We start from the raw sequence: 18,443 nt of genomic DNA, 5'->3' as shown, positions 1-18,443 counted from the left end.
CTTTACATAAGTTTATTCCTAGGTTTGTTGCAATGGTAAATGAGATTATTTTCCCCTTAACTTCTTTTCCTGATCCTTTGCTGCTAGTGTATAGGAATGCAAGAGGTTTCTGTGAATTAGTTTTATATCCTGAAACTTTATTAAATTCTCTGATTAGTGCCAGTAGTTTTCTGATGGCATCTTTGGGATATTCCATGTATAGTATTGTCTAATCTGCAAAACACTGACAGTTTTAGGTTTTTTTCCAATTTGGATTACTTTTATTTCTTTTCCTTCTGTGATTACCATAGCTATACTTTCAAAACTATGTTGCTTACTAGTGGCAAGGGTGAATGTCTTTGTCTTGTTCCTGAGCTTAGAGGAAATGCTTTCAGTTTTTACAGTTTAAAATAATGTTTGCTGTGAGTTTGTCATATATAGCCTTTATTATGTTGAGGTAGGTTCCCTCTATGCCCACTTCCTGGAGAGTTTTTATCATACATGTATGTTGAATTTTGTCAAAAGCTTTTTCTGCATCCATTGAGATTATTATATGGATTTTATTCTTTAATTTGTTAATATGATGTATCACGTTGATTGGCATTTATTGAAGAATCCTTGTATCCCTGGTATAAACCACACTTGATCATGGTTTATGAACTTTTTGATGTGTTTTTGGATTCTTCTTGTTAATATTTATTGAAAAGTTTTGCATCTATATTCTGTTATTTAACTTTTTGTGACTTCTTCATCTTGTTTTTGTATCAGGGTGATGGTGGCCTCATAGAATTAATTTTGGAGTGTTTCTTCCCCTGCAAATTTTTTGAAGAGTTTGAGAAGAATGGGTGTTAACTCTTTTCTAATTGAGAGAATTCACCTGCAAAGTCATCTGGTCTTGAACTTTCTTTGTAGGAAGATTTTTAATCACAGTTTCAATTTAATTACTTATAATTTATCTGGTCATATTTTCTATTTCTTCCTGATTTAGTCTTGGAAGATGGTAGCACTCTAAGAATTTGTCCGTTTCTTCCAGTTTGTTCATTTTATTGGCATCTGGTTGCTAATAGTAGTCTCATATTTGTATTTCTGGGTTGTTTGGAGTAATTTCTTCCTTTAGTTTCTAATTTAACTGAAATGAATCCTCTCCTTCTTTCTTGATGAATCTGGCTAAAGTCTGTTTATCTTTTCAAAGAATCAGCTTTTAGTTTCATTGATCTTGCTATTGTTTTATTTGTTTCTATGTCATTTATTTCTGCTCTGATTTTTAGGACTTCTCTTTTACTAACTTACAGTTTTGTTGTTCTTATTTCTGTAGCTGCTTAGGGGGAAAGTTAAGTTATTTATGTGAGATTTTCCTTTTTTTTAAACATAGCTTTTATTTAGAACTGCTTTTGCTGCATCACATAGGTTTGAGTTTTTGTGTTTTCCTTGACATTTGTCTCTATGTAGCTTTAGAAATTTCTTCTATGACCATCTATGTATTTAGTGATGTATTGTTTTGCTTCCATGTGTTTGTGTTTTTCATGTTTTTTCTCCCTGTAATTGATTTCTAATCTCATAGTTTTGTGGTCAGAAAGGATGCTTGATATAATTTGATTTTATTCAGATTTTCTGAGGCTTGATTTGTGATCCAAGATGTAATATATCCTAGAGAAGTTCTGCATGCATTTGTGAAGAGAGCATATCCTTCTGCATTCAGATGGAATTCCTATAAATACCAATCTTTTTTTCATCTGATTGTGTCATTTAAGCCTTATATGTTTTCATTAATTTTCTTTCTGCATGGTCTGTTCATTGTTGTAAGTGGGGTGTTAATGTCCCCCACTATTATTGTTCTACTGTGAATTTACCCTTTTATGGTTGTTAGCATTTACTTTATGATTGAATACACCTATGTTAGGTGCCAGAAAAGGCAATGGCATCTGACTCCAGTACTCTTGCCTGGAAGATCCATGGATGGAGGAGCCTGGTAGGCTTGCTAAAAGTTGGACACGACTGAGTGACTTCAGTTTCACTTTTCTCTTTCATGCATTGAAGATGGAAATGGCAACCCACTCCAGTGTTCTTGCCTGGAGAATCCCAGGGACGGTGGAGCCTGGTGGGCTACCTTCTATGGGGTTGCACAGAGTCAGACACGACTGAAGCAGCTTAGCAGCAGCAGCATGTTAGGTGCATAAATATTTACAATTTGTATATCTAGTTTTGGGATTGGTCCCTTGTTGATTATGTAGTGTCCATCCTTGTTTCTTGTAACAGTGTTTACTTTGAAGTGTATTTTGTCTTGTATGAGAATTGCTACTCCCACTTTCTTGTGATTTCCATTTACATGTAATACCTTTCTCCATCCTCTCACTTTCAGTATGTACACGTCCATATGTCTGAAGTGGATCTCTTGTAGACAGCATATATATGGGTCTTCTCCTCCTCCTCCTCCTCCTTCTTCTCCTTCTCCTTTTGCTTCTTCTCCTTCTCCTTCTTTATCTCCTCCTTCTTTTTCTCCTTCTTCTTCTCCTCCTTCTCCTTCTTCTTCTTCTCCTTCTCCTTTTTCTCCTCCTTCTTCTCCTTCTTCTTTTCCTTCTCCTCCTCCTCCTCCTTCTTCTTCAATCCATTCAACCAGTCTGTGTCTTTTGGTTGGAGCATTTAATTCATTTACATTTAAAGTAATTATTGATATACTTATTCCTATTACTATTTTCTTAATTGTTGAACTTTAGTTTGGAATGTAGTTAAGTTAGTTGTTAACAGATTGATTCTTCTTAGTCTTACTTTTAAGATTTATTAGACAAGGACAAGGAACTGTTTAATCTAAGGCTAGTAATTCCCCAAACTAATGAAAGAATCTCTGAGTACCTGACCCAATATCGTTGTTAATTAAAAGCTTTCAGTGTAGTTGGATAATCTCCACTCCTGGTCCACTAAGAAACATGAACATTTTCTTCTAGTTTTTTTTCTGGTGATACTTTTCTTGTCTCTGGGTAGTTTCTTCTCAAATGGTCACTGAAATGGACTCTGTTGAATGTTCAGAAGTCAACATCTTTATATTTCAGAGTTGTTTAATTTTTCAACTCTTCACTACTCTTTCCTTGGAACTCTATCCGCTTTGGTCTCCACGGAACCTCAACCATGTCTTTACAACACAACAAGTGTTCTGGGTTTTGCCTCGATTTCCCTTATGTATGTCATGGTTTGGAAATTTTCAAAGGGCAATAAATCATAAAACTCACCCCATTTGTTTCCTGTTACTAATAGATGACAATGCACCATAACCTTTATTCCATTGCTTTGAAACTGTTGAGTTTTTAAAAATTATTTCTCATTTGTTATTTTTGTCAGATGGAAAGATAAATTTACTCTCCATTACTTCATCATGAATTGAAATAGGAATTCTATAAAGAGAGTCTTAGAATTTACAAATAACCCAATAGAAATGTGAATAGGGTATTTAGGAAGGGTATCCAAATGACTAAGAAGATATTCACCATGAGTTAAAATTTTTTAGCCACACAGATGATTTTTTTTTAATGATGACATACGATTGTTTGAAAAGTTATGGAGAATGAGCATTTTAATATCTTGTTAGTACAAATGTGAATTAATGGAAACCATTTTGGAAAGTCTGGCAATTAAAAAAAAATCATTGATTCAATATTCCTTTCCAGAGAATCTAATTTCAGCATAAAAATAATGCAATAAAATAATAATCACAAAGGAGTAGACAGTTTTTAAGATTCCACAAACAGTAGGATGATAAAACATATTAGTGATATATATGCTATGGAGACCTAATCAGCTACTAAAAAGAGTGAGTTCTGTCTCTGTGGCCATGAAGCCTGGTCATGTTATCTTGCTCAATTAAAAGAGAAACTCACTAAGCAACATGAATACTCTTATGATTTTTATTAGGAAAAATAAAATGATAGAGGAAAAAGCAAAATAATGAACATCATTCTAATTTTTTATACTTCAGGAGGGTGTGCTGGAGAGATGTCATTAAAAGTTTACTTATTTTTTCGTTACCTATTGCTTTTTATTCTAAACAAGTATTGCTTTCAATCTTAATGATTAATAAGAATTTGAAAAATCCCAGGAATCTTGCCAGTGTCCAAATTAATTTGCTAAAATATTTACACACATAATGAAATAAAATAAATAAGGAAGTTAACTTTACTGTGTAGATAATGAAACTGTGGTGTTGGAGAAGACTCTTGAGAGTCCCTCGGACTGCAAGGAGATCTACGAGTCCATCCTAAATGAGATCAGTCCTGGGTGTTCATTGGAAGGCATGATGCTGAAGCTGAAACTCCGATACTTTGGCTACCTCATGTGAAGAGTTGACTCCTTGGAAAAGACCTTGATGCTGGGAGGGATTGGGGTCAGGAGGAGAAGGGGATGACAGAGGATGAGTTGGCTGGATGGCATCATTACTCTATGGACAGCAGTGTGAGTGAACTCCGGGAGTTGATGATGAACAGGGAGGCCTGGTGTGCTGTGATTCATGAGGTCGCAAAGAGTCAGACATGACTGAGTGACTGAACTGAACTGAACTGAATGAAACAAGTTTATAAAATATACCATTTACATATAACTGCGAGAGAAGTTACTAGTTAAATGATACAAGAACAGTTGCAGATGGGTATGATTAAGGCACTAGAAACGGCAGGAACATTTAGAAGTACCTCGACATATCTGGTGGAAAAGGCAATGGCAACCCACCCCAGTACTCTTGCCTGAAAAATCCCATGGAAGGAGAAGCCTGGTAGGCTGCAGTCCATGGGGTCGCTGAGTCAGGCACGACTGAACGACTTCACTTTCACTTTTCACTTTCACGCATTGGAGAGGGAAATGACAACCCACTCCAGTTTTCCTGCCTGGAGAATCTTAAGGACGGCGGAACCTGGTGGGCTGTCCTGTATGGGGTCGCACAGAATCGGACACCACTGAAGCGACTTAGCAGCAGCAGCAGTGGCAACATGTCCGGTAACTTTGACCTGTGATGCTCATTGTCTGAGTATTCTATCATGTAATTTAAAGTAAGAATACAGATTTGAACTAATAAACTGATATTTTGTTTTTCTTGTTTATATACCCCTTCTAAATGAGTTGAATTTAAAACTTTTCTCTTAAGTATTTGTTTTATTTAAAGTTTTTTGCTTTTGTAGTTTTCTACTTTTAAAATTTATCTGATTTTTAAGGTGGGTAATGTCCCTCTTCACAAGGGACTTCTTGAGGGACTTCTGTTGTGGCTCAGATGGTAAAGTATCTGCCTACAATGCAGGAGACCCAGGTTCAATCTCTGCGTCAGGAAAATCCCCTGGAGAAGGATGTGGTAACCCACTCCAGTACTCTTGCCTGAAGAATCCTCCGGACAGAGGAGCCTGGTAGGCTACAGTCTATTAGGGTCACAAAGAATCAGACACAACTGAGTGACTTCAAAATGTCCCTCCTCACACTGTTCAAACATTTTTGCTTATGTTGATACGTTATTAACTTCTCTTTTTATGGAGTGATTTAAATCAGTCTTCTGCTTCATTACAAGCATTTCACTTTTATTTTTCCAGTTGCAGTCCTACAAAACTTTCTTTTAAAAGTGAGTAGGGATGACCCAGAGAGATGTTGTGGGGAGGGAGGTGGGAGGGGGGGGTCATGTTTGGGAACACATATAAGAATTAAAGATTTTAAAATTAAAAAAAAAAAAAACAGAAAAAAAAGTGAGTAGGTTGCAAAAGTATCAGACATGACTTAGCAACTAAACAACAATAAATTTTTGTTTTATTTATTGTCCTTAGGACTTCATCTCATACCAATCTTATGCTGGGGGACTAAGTCTAAATGTGCTCTAGCTTGCGAACTTTTTAAAACTGCATATTTTCCAGATAATTAATCAGACTAACTTCAGACTTGAATGTAGGTTAAATTTACCGTACAAAAAAGCAGTCCTACTTCATGGCTCTGAAACCTCCTGAATTCATCAGGTCAGGGTTTTCCTCAAGGCCTTAAGCTTTTGAGTCTAAATAACCAATAGCAAATTTTTCATATTTCATGAAAAGTTTCTATTACTAAAGAATTTCTACTACTTTAGAAACTTATGGGATAAAATACATTCATATGCCTTTAGCACTTGAAGATTTCCTTTTTAACTAAAAAAAAAATAATTCTGCAAAGAAATAAAATGAGGTTGATATAACATTTAAGTAGATAATACATCAAATTGTATAACCTGCATGGAAAGACAATAATGAACATTTTTCATGTGATCAGTATATGCAAGGCATTATCTCAAGCGATTTACATATGCTTATTTATTTAATCCTCCAAATAGTCATACTGTTTCATTACTATTATTAATTTCATTTATTGATAAGAAAATTCATAGCCTTGAATTCTTACATTAAACTACACAGATCATCAGCATCAATGTCAGAATCTGACCCAGGCAATGGGACCAAAATTTTACATGAGTAATCAATACATGACATTGTGTCTTCAGAGTCATATACAGATAATTTTATTTTTTGCTCATGGCTTTAAAACTTAACTCTTCAGAAAACTGCCATGGCCCATAAAATATTTTTATCATGAAATTAACCTAAATCCTACCAATCCACAGTAATGCCACAATTATTTTACAGTGATGCCACATCATGTGTTATTTCTCCTTTAAGCTCTTGATGTCTTGTATCAATTTTTGAAGTAGAAAATGATTTTATCTCAACTCAGATACATAAAAACAGATTTTTTTCACACCACTCAGAATTGTAAAATTAGAGAGAAAGGCACTAAGTGATGTTTCACCCCCTCATCTCTCTGAAACATCAGTTCTGAGCCCTATGTGAACATTCCAGATCTTGCAACTTTCACAGAGGGAATGTAGGTCTTTTCTTCTTACCTCATATATAGGCCAGCGGTTTTCAAACTCTGGAAAATGTGACTGTTTGGGGATTATTCTTTTTGGAATTTATGCCAGTTAACATGACCAGAAATAATCTGAAATGAGGAAATTGATAAAGACTACCTTTTAGAAGGGAGATATTAATGAAGGATCATGTTATGCCAAACTAGCCAGTCCACAAGAATTAAGAATTAAAAAAAAAAAAAAGGCTTAGAGCTAGACAGTTCATGTAAATAATTTTGACACAACAGATTTATCTAATCACACTAGGAACTTAGATCTCATCAGACACTATAGGTCAATTTCCAACATATTAAAAATGACTATGCTGTCATTTATTGCCCATTTTGTTACAGTGTGAGCTACACAACCCCATTTCTCTGTGCCCCAAGTCACACTTACGTTGCTTTTGCTAACCCTTCCCTGACTCCTTTAGATGTTTTCTGTATGTTTTAAAATTTCTGCACAATAACCTGTTTCATATAAATACCAGGCTGCTGTATATTCTGCTTTTCCCTTCACCCGATCCTTGCCCTCAGGTTTTGTTCTCTTTCTAATGTACACATAACAGACACATTTGCTTGTGAATGTGGTTACTAGAGGCTCAGAATATCATTTGAATTTTCCTCAAATCTCTCGAAACAGTGTCAGATTTTCTGTTACTCAATTTAGGGACAAGGTAATAGGTGGTAGACTGAGGAAAACTGATTTTCATGTCACACAGACAGAATCTGAACTAGAGCTCAAAATGCTTGTCTCTAGGCCTAGAAATCGATCTGATTTCTACATTTATCTAATCATTTGCTTCCCCTGTCTCAGTTCCTTAGACAGCTACCATCACACACTTTACACACATATCAAAAACTCAACTTCAGCACCACCACCACCATGAATGACAATAATACCAATTTAGAAACGATGGTAGAGTGAGATTCTTTGACTGCTTTTTGTCTTTTCAAATGAGCACATGGATTTGGAAGGACATCCCTCTCATAAAGCTCATAACAATATGTGTACAGTAAGGAACTCAGAGCTTTGACTCAGAAATCTGTGACCTTTTGATTCCAACATGCTTAATTTCTGAGTAGACCTTCTCTGGCAGGATCTCAGACAAGAGGATACTTTGAAAAGAAGATGTTAGCTGGGATAAAGATGATAAATGTGAGGTATTTAAAATGTTTCCTGACACTAACTGTCTGCTTGTGATTTGCCCCACATTGTCTGTGAATGGGGTTGATAATCCTTTCACTCTTCGTCACTTGTGGGGAGTCATAAAGAACACCAAGGGTTCAGGATGTTCTAGGACTCCCAGCACAGCAGCTGCCCAGACAGAGGAGCTCCTGCCTCTGGTGAGAAGATACATGCTTATCTGGCACCAGATTTGTTAAGCTTGCATGAGCTGTTTCAGTTATATAAAAGTGGCCTTTATTTCATATCATCATGCCATATTCTGATCGCCTTTGTATATAAACTTTATTTTTGGAGCATTTTGAGGTTCATAACAAAATTGAGAGGAAAGTACACAGATTTCCCATATATCCCCTGGCTCTGAAGCATGGCCTCCCCAATTATCACTATCCCCCACCAGATGGCACATTTGTTACAGTTAATAAGCCTACATTGAAGCATCATTATTACCCTAAATTTATGGTTTATATTAGGATTCACTCTTGGTGATACACTTTCTAAGTGTTTTGACAAAGGCGTTATGACATGTATTGCTATATACTGTCTTTCTAAAATACATATGTTGAAATCCTAACCACCTGAGTGATGGTATTAGAATGTGGGGACCTTTGATGTGGCTAAATCTTAAAGATGAAACCTTCATAAAATGAAATTTGAGCCATTGTTTGTGGACCCAGAGCGATCTCTCACCCTTTCTGCTGTGTGAGGACACAGAGAAAAACTTTATCTATGATCCAATAACTCAGCCCTCATCAGACACTGAATCTCCTTGACGAACTGCTAGAACTGTAAGAAATAAATTTCTGTTATTTATAAGCCACTCTGTATTCTATGATAGGAGCCTGAATGGACTAAGACATGTGCCTGCCATTATTGTATCATACAGAACAGTTTCACTGCCCTAAAAACCCTCTGCATTCCACCTGTTTATCCCTCCCTTGCACTACCCCTGGGTACTATTGATTCTTTTATGCCTCCATAGGTTTGAGTTCTTCAGAATATCATATAATTGGAATAATATATTATCTAACTGTTTAGACTGCCTTCCCTCACTTAGTAACATATATTTACATTTACTCCATGTCTTTTAATGTTCTTTAGTTCATATTTTTAAAAATGCTGAAAATGAAATGAAATGTTAATCACTTAGTCATTTCCAACTCTTGTGACCCCATGGACTGTAGTCTACTAGGCTGCTTGTCCATGGAATTTTCCAGGCAAGAATACTGGAATGGGATGCCATGCCCTTATATTCTGTGTATACTAATTTATTTACCTACTCGCCCATGAAAGACTTCTTAGTTACTTCCAGAGTTTGGTAATTATCACTACAACTTTTTAAATATTTATGTGCAGGGTTTTTTGCAGATATTAATTTTAAGCCTATTTGGGGTTTAGTTTTATAAAGCACCACCCAATTGTCTTCTGAATTAGCTGTACCTTTTTGTATTCCTATCAATGATAAATAAGAATTTTTGTTGCTTCATACTCTTCCCACCATTTGGTTTTGTCAGTGTTTTGAATTTTGTTTTTAATTTATTTTTTTATTGGAGTAAAATTGCTTTTCAGTGTTGTGTTGGTTTCTGCAGTACAACGTAAATCAACCATAATAAGCAGTGTTTTGTATTTTGCCCTTCTAATTAGTGTGTAGTAATAAACTGTGGAAAATTCTGAAAGAGATTGGAATACCAGAGCACCTGACCTGCCTCTTGAGAAACCTATATGCAGGTCAGGAAGCAACAGTTAGAACTGGACATGGAACAACAGACTGGTTCCAAATAGGAAAAGGAGTATGTCAAGGCTGTATATTGTCACCCTGCTTATTTAACTTATATTCAGAGTACATCATGAAAAACGCTGGGCTGGAAGAAGCACTAGTTGGAGTCAAGATTGCCAGGAGAAATATCAATAACCTCAGATATGCAGATGACACTACCCTTATGGCAGAAAGTGAAGAGAAACTAAAGAGCCTCTTGATGAAAGTGAAAGAGGCGAGTGAAAAAGTTGGCTTAAAGCTCAACATTCAGAAAATGAAAATCATGGCATCTGGTCCCATCACTTCATGGAAAATAGATGGGGAAACAATGTAAACAGTGTCAGACTTTATTATTTTGCACTCCAAAATCACTGCAGATGGTGATTGCAGCCATGAAATTAAAAGCCGCCAACTCCTTGGAAGGAAAGTTATAACCAACCTAGGTAGCACATTGAATGGCAGAGAATACTTTGCCAACAAAGGTCCGTCTAGTCAAGGCTATGGTTTTTCCAGTGTTCATGTATGGATGTGAGCTTTCTTCTGTGAAGAAAGCTGAGCGCCGAAGAATTGATGCTTTTGAACTGTGATGTTGGAGAAGACTCTTGAGAGTCCCTTGGACTGAAGGAGATCCAACCAGTCCATCCTAAAGGAGATCAGTCCTGGATGTTCATCGGAAGGACTGATGCTGAAGCTAAAACTCCAATACTTTGGCCACTTGATGTGAGGAGTTGACTCATTGGAAAAGACCCTGATGCTGGGAAGGATTGGGGGCAGGAGGAGAAGGGGACAACAGGATGAGATGACTGGATGGCAACACTTACTCGATGGACTTGGGTTTGGGTGAACTCTGGGAGTTGGTGATGGGCAGGAAGGCCTGTCTTAATGCATAGTATGATGATCATCTTTTCACATACTTCTTTGCAATTTGTGTATCTTCTTTAGTGAAGTGTCTTTTGTCAATTTTTATTTTTTTTATTTTTTTATTTTTTTTTTTTTTTACCACAGATCCTCCCATGGGAGAAAATTTATTAATGCCAGCAAAACAGATACAAACTTGCATGTCTGATTCTTTTTAACTTCTTGGTTGCCTAAATAGTCAATCAGAACTTTCACCAGCTATATACGTACAGAGACCTAAATGTTTTGCAAAAGTAAGCAGATATAAATTACAAATGGTACTTTCATTCTTTTAGGCTGACATCTGGAGATATTTTATTAGCATATACATTTTTCCTTTCTTTCTTTTTCTGTAATTAGAATGCTTAGTAATTGCTTAACCTTGTCCTATTTGGAGACATGTTCAAGAAATATTTAGGAAGCAAGGAACAATGGACTGGTTCAATATTGGGAAAGGAGTGTGTCAAGCCTGTAAAATGCCACCCTGCTTATTTATTTATTTATTTATTTTTTTAATTTTTAGTTTTTTATTTTTTAAATTTTAAAATCTTTAATTCTTACATGCATTCCCAAACATGAACCCCCCTCCCACCTCCCTCCCCAGAACATCTTTCTGGGTCATCCCCATGCACCAGCCCCAAGCATGCTGCATCCTGCGTCAGACATAGACTGGCGATTTAAATCAAGCTATTCATTTTCTATTGTTCATGTTGAAGAGTTGATTGTATATTTTTTGATAACATTTTTTCAGGTATTTCTTTTGCAAATACTTCCCCCTTATTCTCTTGATACCCTGATTGATTTTTAAAATTTATTTTGCATTATTTTTCAGATTATTAGTTTTCAAATCAGTATTTGCACTTGATTCTGAACATAAAAAATTTTTTGCAGTGCTTATTCAAGCAGGACTTGACAATTCTTTCAATATTGATTTGTATATGTAAATATACTATAATTATGTTTGAAATATGGATAAAACAGAGGTTGAGGTATCTAGGAAGTTTGGATGGAGTCTCAAAATTCTGTGTTGCAAATAATTTAGAGGAATTGCAAGAGTTATTTGTGAAACTTGGGTGCTCTGCCTTCACATTGACATCCATCTCTGAGCCAAGAAGATTTTACAAATATCTTTAAAACTTTTCAGAACAAGACTATATGGTAATCACATTTAGAATTAAATTCTAAGCCTCAAAATAGCTGATTTGTAACTATCAGATTAATTAAGTTTAGAATCATGTGTATTTTAGAAAACTATGGAACTCAAACCTCCAGGAAAAATAGTTTTGTTCATTATAAAAGCAGACTTAAATATGTACATCTAATCTATAAATTATCTGGTGGGTGTTAGAGGAAGGAGAACCATAGATCTAATGGGTCCTCACTGATACTTTGGAAGCAATATCCGTGATAACGCAAAAGACAAATTAATGGCTTTTTGGTTTGCTAACTGCCTGAGTAAAGTTGAAGTATTTAATAACCATAAACATCGTTTCCTGCCATTATACTCCTTAGAATCCAATCTCAGTTCAAATTATATGTCTGTATTAAATGAAAGCATCCTTGTTGTTGTTCAGTTGCTAAGTAATGACCAACTCTTTGCAACCCCATGGACTCTAGCACATTGAGGCTTCTCTGTCCTCCACCATCTTCTGAAGTTTGCTCAAATTTATGTCCACTGAGTCAGTGATGCCATCCACCCATCTCATCCTTTGTTGCCCATTCTCATTTTGCCTTCATCTTTACCAGCATCAGGGTCTTTTCCAGTGAGTCAGCTTTTCAACTCTGGTAGCCAAAGTATTGGAGCTTCAGCTTCAGCAACAGTCCTTCCAGTGAATTTTCAGGATTGATTTCCTTCAGGATTGACTCGTTTGATCTCCTTACAGTCCAAGGGACTCTCAAGAGTCTTCTCCAACACCACAGTTCAAAAGCATCGATTCTTTGGTGCTCAGTTTTCTTTATGGACCAACTCTTATGTCCATACATGACTACTGGGAAAACCGTAGCTTCGACTATATGGGCCTTTGTTTCCAAAGTGATGCCTCTACTTTTTAATATGCTGTCTAAAATCTGTCACTGCCTCCACATTCCCCACTTCTATTTGTCATGAAGTGATGGGATTGGATGCCATGATCCAAATGGGCAGAAGACCTTGATGGAAAGTTTTCCAAGGAAGACATACAGATGACCAACATGCACAGGAAAAGATGCTCAACCTCATTCATCATCAGGGAAATGCAAATTAAAACCACCATGAGATACCACCTCACACTTGTCAGAATGACTGTCTTGCTGCTGCTAAGTTGCTTCAGTCGTGTCTGACTCTGCGACCCCAGAGATGTCAGCCCACAGGCTCCCCCCTCCCTGGGATTCTCCAGGCAAGAATACTGGAGTGGGTTGCCATTTCTTTCTCCAATGCATGAAAGTGAAAAGTGAAAGTGAAGTCACTCAGTCTTGTCCGACTCCTAGCAACCCCATGGACTGCAGCCTACCAGGCTCCTCTATCCATGGGATTTTCCAGGCAAGAGTACTGGAGTGGGGTGCCATTGCCTTCTCTGAATGACTATCTTATCACCTACAAAAACACAAATAACCAATGTTGCCAATAATGTGGGGAAAAGAGAACCTGTTAACGGTGTTGGTGGGAATGTAAATTGGTGCAGACACTGAGGAAAACAGTACGGATATTTCTCTAAAAATAGAGCTGCAATAGGATCTAGCCATTCCACTCCTGGGTATATTAAAAGAAAAGAAAAATGCTAGTTTGAAAATATGTATGCAACAATAATTGATTAGAGGCTATTATGTTTAGTAAAATAAGTCATAGAGAGAGGCAAATACTGCATGATATCACTCATATGCAGAATAAAAAAAAATAGTAAGTATAACAAAAGAGTAGCAGCCACTAAAATATTAGTATAATATTGGCAATAAATATTTTTTAAACCAACAGAAGGAATCAAATTTGAATTGAGTGAACAATGATTCAGAGAATTTAAAGAAGGCCTCTCTCCTTGCCCAGGTATTTTGCTGAAATTTTGGTTGGTTTTATATTTCATGAAAAGAGGCAAGGATGCAGCATCTCCACTCACTTGCTCCATTGATTCAGGCCTCTTCTGTGTCCTCAGTACTATCTCAGTGCCTGGTACATACTTTCAACTCAAAAAATTGCATCAAATTGCCCTCTCCACCCCATCCTCCATCAATATCTGGGCCTCATCCCCTTCTCTGTCTCTCTTTCTCCCCTATCACTTCCCTAGACACTGACACACCATTACTCCAGTTTCTCCAGTTTCAGTTTTGGTCTCCAACCACATTCACCTGAGGATTTGCCAGAGGCAACCCCCAACTCTTTACTTTCCCTCTGAAGGCCACCATGGACAATGACCAAGACAGATCCTGCCCTGGTGGCTCGCCATGACAGTAGAAGAAGAAGAGGAGGCTGACAAGCCTGTCCCAGAGCATCCCAGGCCCACCCAGGAGTGCTGACAGAGCCTGTTGTGCACCCTCCAGCACCTGCAGCACTTCCCTTGGACTTTACCTTCTTCCACCCCAATGACCCTGCCTATCAGGAGATTCTGTTTGACTTGTATATCACTAACCCTGAGCTACTTGCCACCATGTGCCAGTGGATGCCCCAAGTCCAACACAAGATCAATGTCATTGGCAATGAGATTCTGCATTGAGGCTGGCTTTGGAATTATCACAATCGGCTGATCAACATGACACTACTCCCTTATTCATGCAAGGCTGGGAACCATGAAGTTGGGGACCATAAGGTGGCCATGTGCCTCTCCCAGCAGCTGCTGATACTGGACGTAGACATGATCCTGTACAGCCACTGCACCAATACGAATGCATTTCAATATGTGGCCTATTTTGACCTGTTGGATCTTGAGCACTTGCTACTGAAGGGTGCACAGACCCCAAGGCATGAACTCCATGTGCAGTGATTTCAACCATGGCTCAACCTTACACACCATTGCTTCAAATCTATGTGTGTATGTGTACTCAATTGCTTAGTTGTGTCCAACTCTTTGCAACTCCATGGACTGTAGCCTGCCAGACTCCTCTGTCCATGGGATTTCCTAGGGAAGAATACTGGAGTGGGTTGCCATTTCCTCCTCCAGACCACCCTGTGCCTGGATGTGGCCAAATATCTGGTTCATGGCATCAATCCAGAGCTTTGGAACTGAAAGAGACAGGTCCCAGTGAAGGTGGTCCCAGACCCCATGGATATGTCTCTGGACAAGGTAGAGGCATTTCTGGTGGCCAAGGAGCTGCAGGTGCCACTGGAGGAGGTTGTGCTGCTCTCCTGCATGCTCCCTAATATCATGCTATCCAACTATGTGACAACATCCCAGGCAATTTCATGCTCAGTGCATTGGGTCTGAACCTGGGAGACCACATGCTACTGGGTGGCCAGAAACAAGCTTGCTGTGGTTCTGCAGGACCACAGAGTTCACCAGTGGCAAGTGGGTGGGTGAGAAGCTGGATAAACCTGAGGGCAAGAATGATGACTGTGTTAGATGTGTCCAGTACTTCATCTGCCCTCCCAAGCAGGGTCTTTTGCCTCCGTGTCCAAGATTTCCAAGGCAGTGGACGCACCTCCCATACCCCTCACCTCCACACATCAGGCTCTCCAGGTGGACTTTTCCCACATCACAGGCAAAGGCCACAGGGAGCATGAGAATTAGAGAAAGCCCTTCTCATCCTTGTTTCTGCATTGCTTGTGGCAGCATGAAGGAACCAAGCCTGAGGTTGGAAACCAAATCCTGGTCATAGGCCAGAAATAAGAGATTATGTGCTTCTACAGGAAGACAGACTTGACCTCAGTTTACTGGTATGGTATCGAGCTAGACCAGCCCACCGGCAAGCATGACAGCTGTCTTTGGTGTCAGGAATTTCACCTGTCCCCCCTAGGATGAAGTCTTTACACCAGCATCTCAAATTCAGAGGATTGGTGAATCCACTGACCTCCCTGGGGATGATGTCAGAGCCAAAAAAGTGGAACAAATTGCATTGACACAGCCCAAATATACCTACTGGATCCCAAAAGACATGGCATCAGAGAAATCTGCCTTCTGGTTGCTTTTATGCTGCTGGTTTTCCCTGGTTGCCAGGGAGGTGATGCAGGTTTAGAGGCTCTGAACATCCCACAGAGACACAGAGCCCCTTCTAGTGTCTCCTGACACAGTCACCTGAGATAGAAATTCCCAGCAACACATCCAGAATAGAGAGCCCCACTAGCAAGCCCTCGAGGTCCCATTATTAACAGATTTCCCCATGATATTCCCAAATACAGATCTTAGGTTACCCAGAAACAGATTCCCTGGGTGTAGTACCTATAGACTATTCCTAGTCCCTTAGACAAGCCCCCCCCAATAATAGATTTCCACATCCCCATAAATAATGGTGATTTCCTCTATGTAATGCTCTACATCAGAACTTTCTGAGTCACTAGTCACTGGATCAGAACCCTTTGCTATTAATAAGAGAAGCCCCCTCCCCCATTGAATCCCATTGAAAGAAACACCTCCAGAGCAATAGAGTAGTGGATCCACATTTAAAAACAGTTACCTCAAGATGTTGTAACCAACTTGGTCACTATTAAACACTTACATTGCAAGCAGAGACCTCTTCTATTAAGAAAAACCCCTTCTCATACCTCTCAAGAAGAGAACATTAACCAGCCCATGATCACTCCCAATTTACAGACACTAAAACAGTCCCAGAAGTGCTAATTATAGAACCCCCAAGATTTCCTATCCCCTGCACCTTGAAAAAACAACAAGTGGTTTGTATGAAGCCCACCCCATACATCCAACAGCACCTGTGCTGGCCAGGCTCCCAGAAAATTCTCTATTTTTAAGTAATTATTTCCCCTTTTGGGGGACTCTAAAATTTGGAGGTCTCATTCTGGAACTCTGTGGAGCCCAAGCCCTAGAGTACATGTCCCCAAGTCCTACAGCCCCTGTTAGACCTAAAGCCCTAACTCTCAGAACCACCAGTTCGTGGAAGGCCCAAATCCCAAGGGAACCCCAAAGTTAAAAATTTCAATCCCAATCCCCAGTCATGGAGGTCCTTGTGGCTGGGATGGAGGAGACTGTAGTCAGTCTATGCATCCTAGGCTCCCAGGTCACCTCAAGACCCAATTCACAGGCACCAGGAGACCCCAAAGAGAAATTCTCATCGCTGGAAACAAGAGGAATTCCATATCCTGAGTTCATGAATCTGAAGATACCCAAATTCCAAGAAGCCCAACCCCATAGAAATTCCAAATCCTCAAGCAGCCATTTCTAATATATGATGGGCATCAAGGACTCAGGTGCAAATCCTGGAGCCCCCATTTCAATCTACATTCTGATAATAGGTCCTAAACACCGAATCTAAGCTACTGGCCTTAAAGGACTTCACAGTACCCTGGCCATAAAAATATCCCTACAGAGACCCTGAAGACCTAGGGGTCCAGGGCAGACCTGGGACCCCTAAGACAAAGGATGGCTCACCACACATCCCCAAATTCAACACGACCCATGCTCCCCTCAATAAAGATGTTTCCATGGCAAAAATACCAATAATAACAGTTCATTGAATAAATAAACGGATCATTTAGATACTTTCTAAACTCCCTTAGATACTTTTAAAACTCCAGCTGGCCAGATGCTTTACTATCTTGAATATATAATTTTTTTCATGTTTGGGGAAGGACTGGAATTGAGATTATTGATAAAAATCATCCATGTGAGACATATCCTATCAACCTTTTCATGAACAGAATTTGCACTCTCCTTTAAACATTTCCTTATCATGATGATTTCTTTGTTAAGATTTCGAGTCCTGTGTTAACCAAGAGTTCATTTTGTAAATTAAGGTATGTATTATATGTGAAAGTATTAAATTATAGTCAGTCCCCTACATACAAACAAGTTCTGTTCTAAGAGCATGTTCATAAATCCAATGTGCTCATAAGTCCAAGAAAGTTAGTTAGGTACTTAACTAACACAATCAACTCCATAGTACTATACTGTAATATGTCTGTAATATTTTTCACACAAATAATACATAAAAAGAAATACAAAAAAGAAAGCACCTTTAATCATTCAGTACAGTACTTGACAAATTCAGCAGTAAAATGCAATACCTGACATACATGGACTGCCCTTGAGTGTTCAGGAAAGAAGAGTTACTGCCTGGGGGAGGGAAAGAAGGTAGAAGACAGTATAACTGAAGGATTCTAATAATAGGAGATGGGGAAAGCTGCAATTTCACTCACATCTGGTCTTTGATGTCACAAGTTCTTGTTCCTTGCTGGGTTCAATTCTATCTACCTTCTTGTAAAAACAATCCAGTAATGTCTGGGTAGTGGCTCTGTTTTTCTTGTCATAGATGAAAAATAGTAGCACAAGATAGCATCATGAATGGCTTCTGCAACCTTCATGTACCATTCTACGTTCAGGTCCTGTGCGTCAAAAACTAACAGTGCCTCCTCAAATAAAGAAAAACTCCTGCCATTTCCTATGCCATGTACCTCTTCAGTTCTTCAGTTACTTCTTCCTCTTTTCTGTCTTCATCCTTTCTCTAGAACTCCAATTCCATCAGGTCTTCATTAGTAAGCTCCTTGTATTGCATAGCAAGGAGTTCAATGAAGTCCTCCTCTTGAAGATATAGCTACATCTTCTTGCTGAAGGTCACTAAGTTGATGGAGACCTCTTTGGACTCCTCATTCACCATCTC

At 38.6% G+C, this 18,443-nt stretch overlaps 1 protein-coding gene and 1 pseudogene across 1 annotated transcript in view; both read left to right on the top strand.

The window, feature by feature from the left end:
* The window catches only part of KHDRBS2 (KH RNA binding domain containing, signal transduction associated 2), an 844,433-nt gene that overhangs the window by 533,011 nt on the left and 292,979 nt on the right, over positions 1 to 18,443 (top strand). The window lies entirely within an intron of this gene.
* On the top strand, positions 14,090 to 15,848 carry LOC138425873 (CAP-Gly domain-containing linker protein 3 pseudogene; annotated as a pseudogene).

This window comes from Ovis canadensis, chromosome 20 (genome assembly GCF_042477335.2).
Source record: "Ovis canadensis isolate MfBH-ARS-UI-01 breed Bighorn chromosome 20, ARS-UI_OviCan_v2, whole genome shotgun sequence".
In the NCBI taxonomy this organism is placed as follows: Eukaryota; Metazoa; Chordata; class Mammalia; order Artiodactyla; family Bovidae; genus Ovis; species Ovis canadensis.
This window is presented reverse-complemented; position numbering and strand designations above follow the sequence as displayed.